This window comes from Lygodium microphyllum, chromosome 6 (genome assembly GCF_053477565.2).
Source record: "Lygodium microphyllum isolate KBCC chromosome 6, Lygodium_microphyllum_v1.1.10, whole genome shotgun sequence".
In the NCBI taxonomy this organism is placed as follows: domain Eukaryota; kingdom Viridiplantae; phylum Streptophyta; class Polypodiopsida; order Schizaeales; family Lygodiaceae; genus Lygodium; species Lygodium microphyllum.
The window spans coordinates 9,384,014-9,390,892 of NC_141140.1; the positions used below are offsets into that span (position 1 = coordinate 9,384,014).

Genomic DNA, 6,879 nt, shown 5'->3' on the forward strand with positions numbered 1-6,879 from the left:
TCTCCCTCTCCCGCTTCCTCTATTTCTATTTCTCTTTCTCTTTCTCTTTCTCTCCCTCTCCCTCTCCCTCTCTTTCTCTCTTACTCTCTCGTTTCCTCTCCTGTTTCCTCTCCTAAACAAGCAAAAAAGAAAGTAATTTAAACATTAAACAAGCAAAAGGGAGAGAGAGAGAGAGAATGCACTCTCCCTCTCTTTCTCTTTCTCTCCCTCTCCCTCTCTTTCTCTCCCTCTCTCTCCCTCTCCCTCTCCTTCTCTTTCATTTCCTCTCCTAAACAAGCAAAAGAGAACGATTTAAACCTTCAACAAGCAAAAGAAAGAGAGAGGGAGACTCACCAATGAGATATGGCGAGTGTGGGCGGCTTCTCTTTGCAACGAGAGCTCCTCCTCTCCTTCGCGAAGAACGGCGGTGGCGGCGGTGGCGGCGGCGGCGGCGGCAGCAAGTCTCTTCCTCTTCTTCTCTCACAAAGCCTTCGCTCTCTCCCTCGCTCTCGCTCTCAAAAGGCGAAACAAAAGAAATGAAAACGGCGCTCGGGTTTCGGCCGCGTTTTTTTTCCTGCGGCGTCGCTATTGGCGTCGCAAAATGCGACGCAAATAGCGACACCAATGGCGACGCCGATATCCGCCGTCGCTAATCGGCGTCGCTAATTGCCCAATTCCTTGTAGTGTTCTGCAGTGGGGACGCCTCGGCGCTGATGAATGCGCCTTCCCCTCCCCCAACACATATGTTGTTGACTAAGTTAAATTACTTTATTTCATCTCGTCATAACTTTATGGGACAGAGAGGGTGTGCCACTTTATTTATGATGTTGACTAAGTCAAATTACACATATGTTGTTGAAGGAAGACCCTTGTAATTTCTATCACCTTATTGATAGACCTATTACACTTTCTTTTGGCTGTTTGTCTTGTGTGCAAAATATTCTATAAAGGTTAGATGGATTTGTAATAAAGTATTGCATTGTTAGCCACTTGTCTTGTGTGATCATACCTTACCTCTAAGTTTCAATTATTTAAGAGTTTATAAAGCCCAAAGAGGTAACTAGAATTGCAATTCATGAAGCTACCAACAACAAAGTTAAGAACTAGATCCCAAGTTTGAGATCTAAGCTTGCTTAAAAGATTGGCTAGAGCCCACTTTTGGGTTGCAAATATCATCCCTTCTTGAACGAAGACATTGAACTCTTTTGTGCATGGTCACCTTTCTATGGTCGAATTCTCGAGGGCGGATACTTGTCAAGTAGATACAATTGAGTTACTTGTCTTGTGTAAAAATGAAAATGTCATGTAAAGCCCCAATGGATTTCTCATAAAAGTATAAAGCTTATTGTTAGTTGCTTGTTTCATGTAATCATAACTCTCCTTTTAAAACTTGCTCATTCTATATTTGAATAGCTAAGAAGACAGAAAACGCAAAATGACAATGAGAGATGGGTTCTATAAGACCTAAGCGAAGGTTCACAATAGAACCTGAGAATCGCAAAGAAGCTCCTAGCGTATAGGCCTACCAGAGAGAGAGAGAGAGAGAGAGAGAGAGAGAGAGAGAGAGAGGATGGAGACAGAGGATGCGTTAGTGGTCCATGTGACAATGTTATGGTGGGTGGTAATATGGTGGTGTATCACTAGTAGTAGCAGCAGCAGAAGCAGGGCGGAGACGAACATGCAGGTGGTGCGAGAGGTGCTGACCGCATTCAAGCAAGGCGTACGCGATCCGACAGGCGCGCTGGCGTCGTGGGACGTCTCCAACGCCAGCAGCGACCCATGCAGCAGCACGTGGCAGGGCTTGGAGTGCGACATGGCGGGGCGGCAGGCGCAGCTGGTGACGATCGACCTCCACAACCGATCCCTCGGGGGCACCGTCTCCCCGCAGCTGGCGCGCCTCGCGGGGCTCCTCTCCCTCGACCTCAGCCAGAACGCCCTCTCGGGCACCCTTCCCTTCCTGCCCAACCTCTCATCCGCCTCCTCCCTCCAGACTCTCCACCTCCACTCCAACGCCTTCACGGGGCCCCTCACCCTGCCTCCGTCTTGCTTCCCGCGCCTCTCCTCCCTCCGCGTCGATCTTAACTCCTTCTCCGGCCCCCTCCCCCCTCAGCTTCCCTCCTGCCCCTCCCTCCTCTCCCTGAACCTGTCCAATAACCAGTTCACCGGCACCCTCTTCCCCTCTGGTCTCGGCAACCTCACCACCTTGCTCCAGCTCGATTCTGGCAGAAACCAGCTCCATGGCCCCATCCCCCCTGGTATCGGCAACTGCTCCTCGCTCACCTTCCTCAGCCTCCCTGTTAAAAATATCTCCGGGAGCATACCGCCGTCCATAGGCCTCGGCTGCCGGAACCTCACCTTCTTTTCCTTCTTCCAGAACAATGGCAGCGGTAGGATTCCGCCCGAAATCGGGCTGCTCTCCAAGCTCACGTACTTGTCCCTCGGACTGAATCGTTTTAGTGGGGACTTCGGCCTGCAGCTGCTGGGCAATTGCAGTGAGCTGATTACGCTGGACCTCAGCCAAAATCCTATCACGGGAAGAATGCCCGCCCTTCTTGGATCGTGGATGCCCAAGCTACAAGTCCTGGCTTTGGAATTCACCATGTATACGGGCTCCATTCCTGTATCCCTGGGCAACTGTTCCGACCTCATAGTACTGGTAGCAGGCTTCAACTACAACCTCTCAGGTACGATCAATCAAACATCATGTACAGGAGCTTACAATAATACACATCTCAGCATGCCTTCGTGATGAATTTATTTCTGTGCAATTTGATGAATGTAAACTTGCTGACACTCTTAAATTTTTTCCTCGCAGGCACCATTCCTGCAGCGTTGTTCCAATGCCAGCATCTCATCCACCTGGATTTGCAACAGAATGCCTTCACTGGCAGTATTCCACCCCAGATCAGGAACCTCAGCAATGTGCAAACAATCTATTTTAATGGCAACCAGCTCACAGGCAGACCTCCAAAGGAGCTTGGTATGTTGGTTTCCATACAAGCGCTTGCTCTGCAGGACAACTCTTTATCTGGTTACATCCCAAACCAACTGTTCAATTGCAGCACGTTACAGGCTCTCAGCTTTCAAAACAATCATATTTTGGGCACACTGTCTTCTAGTATTGGCGGTTTAATTGGGTTGGAGCTCTTCACTGCAGACAACAATATGCTCACGGGAGTCCTACCATCCGAACTCTCCAACTGCACGAAGCTGGGGGTACTCTCTCTCAGCAGCAATCTATTCAGTGGCGAAATCCCAGATAACGTAATTTCTCATCTCTCACAGACCACCTATTTTGGTCTCTCACGCAACAATCTATCTGGTCCAATTCCTCAGGGGTTTTCACAGATGATCCATCTCTTACAGCTGGATCTGTCCGAGAATATACTTGGTGGTTCCATCCCCTCTACACTGGGAGATTGTGTGAGCCTTCAATCTCTAAACCTCTCCCATAACAATCTAGAGGGAGGGATTCCTTCGACACTAGAAGATTTGCGGAGTTTACTAGTGCTGAACCTGTCTCACAATTCTCTCAGTGGCCACATCCCAGCAGAATTGGGAAACCTAACAGGGGCCTTAATGTAGCTCGATTTGTCTTTTAACGCTCTGTCTGGGACAGTTCCATCTGCTTTGGCTGCCATGAGAGCTTTATTGTTACTCAATCTTTCATACAACAATCTAGAAGGTGCAATTCCTGACGGTGGTGTCTTCGGCAATTTCACATCCGCATCCTTCTTGGGGAATCCGAGGCTTTGTGGCCATATTGTCAATAGACCCTGCTCTACAGCTCGGCATGGGGCGTTGACAAAGCGGGGCAAGATTGGGTTAGCGGTTGCAGGTGCAATCCTGATTGCTGCTAGTATTCTGGTTGCAGGCATCATTGGTGGTTACATATTTTTCAGAATTAGAAGACGCTCAACCTCCGGACGAATCCGAATGGGCAAGTGGGATTACAGTCCATTTCTCAGATTAAAACTAAGAGATATCGAGGAAGCTACTAACAGTTTCAGTGAAGAGAACGTAATCGGTAGTGGGGTCACTGGAACTGTTTACAAAGGCATTCTGGGAGATGGCAAAGTGGTAGCTTTCAAAAGATTCAAGCTTCACAACACAGCCATCCGTTCCTTTTTTGGAGAGCTACAGTCGATGGGGGCCATCAGGCACCGGAACTTGGTAAATATTCTCGGTTACTGGTCCAACCAACTAGATACTAATATTCTGATACTGGAGTACATGTCCAACGGGAGTTTGGATGACCACCTGCATGCGAACACAGCTGGTGACGGCGGCCTGCTGTCGTGGGAGCTTCGCCTCCGAATCGCATTGTCTGTGGCGCAGGGGCTGGTCTACTTGCACTACGACGGTCCTGCACCAGTAATCCACTGCGATATCAAGCCCAAGAATATCCTGTTGGATTCGGACATGGAGGTTCGCATAACGGACTTTGGGCTTGCCAAAGTGATGGCTGCCACACGCACCTCTACTTTCTCTGACAACATGCAAGGATCCCTTGGATACATGGCACCAGGTAAGTAAGGACTCAACCACGATGTTTTCCACATATGTATCTCCCTCGTTACACCTAGCTAGGTACCGAGGCAACAGCATGCATGGCATCTTGCTTGGTGCGAGGGAGATATACTATAGGTGAGGCACCAGTTATCTTGTTTACATCATGAGCTGATGATCCTACGAGCGAGGCAACGCATTAGCTAGCTAAGTGCAGCCGTCTGCACCTGGTTAGATGTGTGGTGCTTCTCATGAAGAATTAAGCTCATGATGTTGCTAGTAGTCTCAAGGTGGGAATCGTTCGATATTACTCGTGCTGTGCCTCACATCCAGAACCTCATGATGTTGCTAGTAGTCTGTAAGGTGGGAATTGTTCGGTTTTGCAAACATGGAATTTGTCTAGAACTCCATGTGAATTAAACCCACGATGTGTGTATTGCCCATGTCCTTGGCTTATGACAGAACTACCTCCTACGTAATTTCTCTCGTACGTTTTGAAGTAATTGACCTACTTTTATTCTGTCGCGACAGAGTTGATGAGCTATGGGCATATCTCAAGGCGATGTGATGTCTACAGCTATGGAATTGTGGTGATGGAGTTGATAAGTGGACGGAAGCCAACTGAACAGGTGCCATTGGACCAGGAAGATCAAGACATGATAAGTCTAGTGCAGTGGGTTGGGTTGAAGTTTCAGGCTGGTAAAATACTTGATATTGTAGATGCGAGGTTGAAAGGAGAATGCGATGATCATGAGAATGAGATTAAGCAATTGCTCAGCCTAGCACTGCAATTCACACAAGAAGATCCTCGCCGGAGGCCAGCCATGCAGTATGTGGTCCAAACACTCCTTTCTTTATCTTCCACCAATGTTGCCTCTAAACCATTGAGCCCTGGTCCTTAATAGTGCTGCTTGTCGGCCAAAACTGCTTTGGCCCTGCCATTGCTTAGAAGCTTTTTACTTGCACTTCAAATATCTCATGCTTATAAGTTATCTCACCATCTACTATAAGAGTGTAGGACAAAATTTTTCACTTAATTTGACCACCACCCTATTTATAATTTTTCTTATGAGTAGGTCCAAATTGACAACTTAAAAGCCCAGCATAATTATAATGGCAAACTAAGTTCTCTCTGGACCTACACTATTTGAGAGTTGGTATAACAATCAACATATCAAGCAAGTCTTTTTGTTATATATGTATGATCCATACACCATAAATATGCATTTGTAAATGTAACTAATTGGCATTCCTACCTTGAAATAATTGCAATGTTACGTGTTATTATATCCAATGAGAGATTCATTTCAAAATGACCTATGTAAGACTTTGTAAGGTTTATATGTAGTACAAAAGTTGAAAAGGCAGTCATTGAGATAACTTCACACTTTTCATTAATGCACTGCAGTTCCACATAATTGACATTGTGAACTGAAGTTATTAAGATGGATTGGATGCATAAATATGTGCAACGAGAAGTGAGTAGTTGAGTAAAATCAAACTTTGCAAATGGCACGTCCCATCATGTGTTGGAACCTCAAAGACGAGACCGCCCTACTAGAAAATGTGCTTAATAGTTTCTCAAGGCTCGCATGCATATTTCCCATATGCCAAACTGCTATCCTTTAGCTCGCTTGTTGTTAGCATTGCTTCTATCAAGACTCTTCTCCATTAAAAAAACACAATCCTTGAGTGGAAGCTTCAATTTTACCAATTGACTTTGATGAAGATCCTCCCACACCAAGAACTAGATAGCTCCACACCACACGTTTTTGTTAATATGTCATGCTCAAGCAGATTTGTATGCAAAACCAGTTTGGCCACCTTGGTGTTAACATTAGACTTGTAATTTGCCACAAAAGTGGCTGCATGCCACTTTAGCGGCTTAGATCTTATTTCATTATATTCGAAACAAAATGTGTATATGATACCAAATTTGGATGGGACTTTCCCAACATTGTAAGATAGTAGACTTAATGGTTTGAAATAAGTTTCAAGTAGAAATTCATTTTCTACAAAAAATGGATCCTTAAAAGTGCATGAAAATTGGTCAAAAAACAGCATTCAACAATGCGATTTGGAGCTCTTAAAACTATTTATAGTTTTTATCTAATTCCAAATCTCTTAATGGAAATACATACTATACATATCAAAATATTTTCGAAAGTTTTGGTCTGATATTTTCTGAGATGCTTTTAATTAGAAACACTATAGTTTTCCGCTTTTCTACAAAAAAATGCATTAAAATTTAACATAAAAATCTATAGTTCCTAGCTTGTTTTGACCCTTTCTATTTTCTTTCAACTACTATCTTGTATTGGTCACATTTTCCTAAAACCATTTCTTCTTAATCTTTCTCATTGATGAGAAATGAAATTTTTTGTAGAGGGT

General features: G+C 45.2%; 1 pseudogene; it reads left to right on the top strand.

Annotated features, from left to right (window-relative positions):
• The first annotated feature begins 1,657 nt into the window (after positions 1 to 1,657).
• LOC148034295 (uncharacterized) lies at positions 1,658 to 5,390 on the top strand (annotated as a pseudogene).
• The last annotated feature ends 1,489 nt before the right edge of the window (positions 5,391 to 6,879 follow it).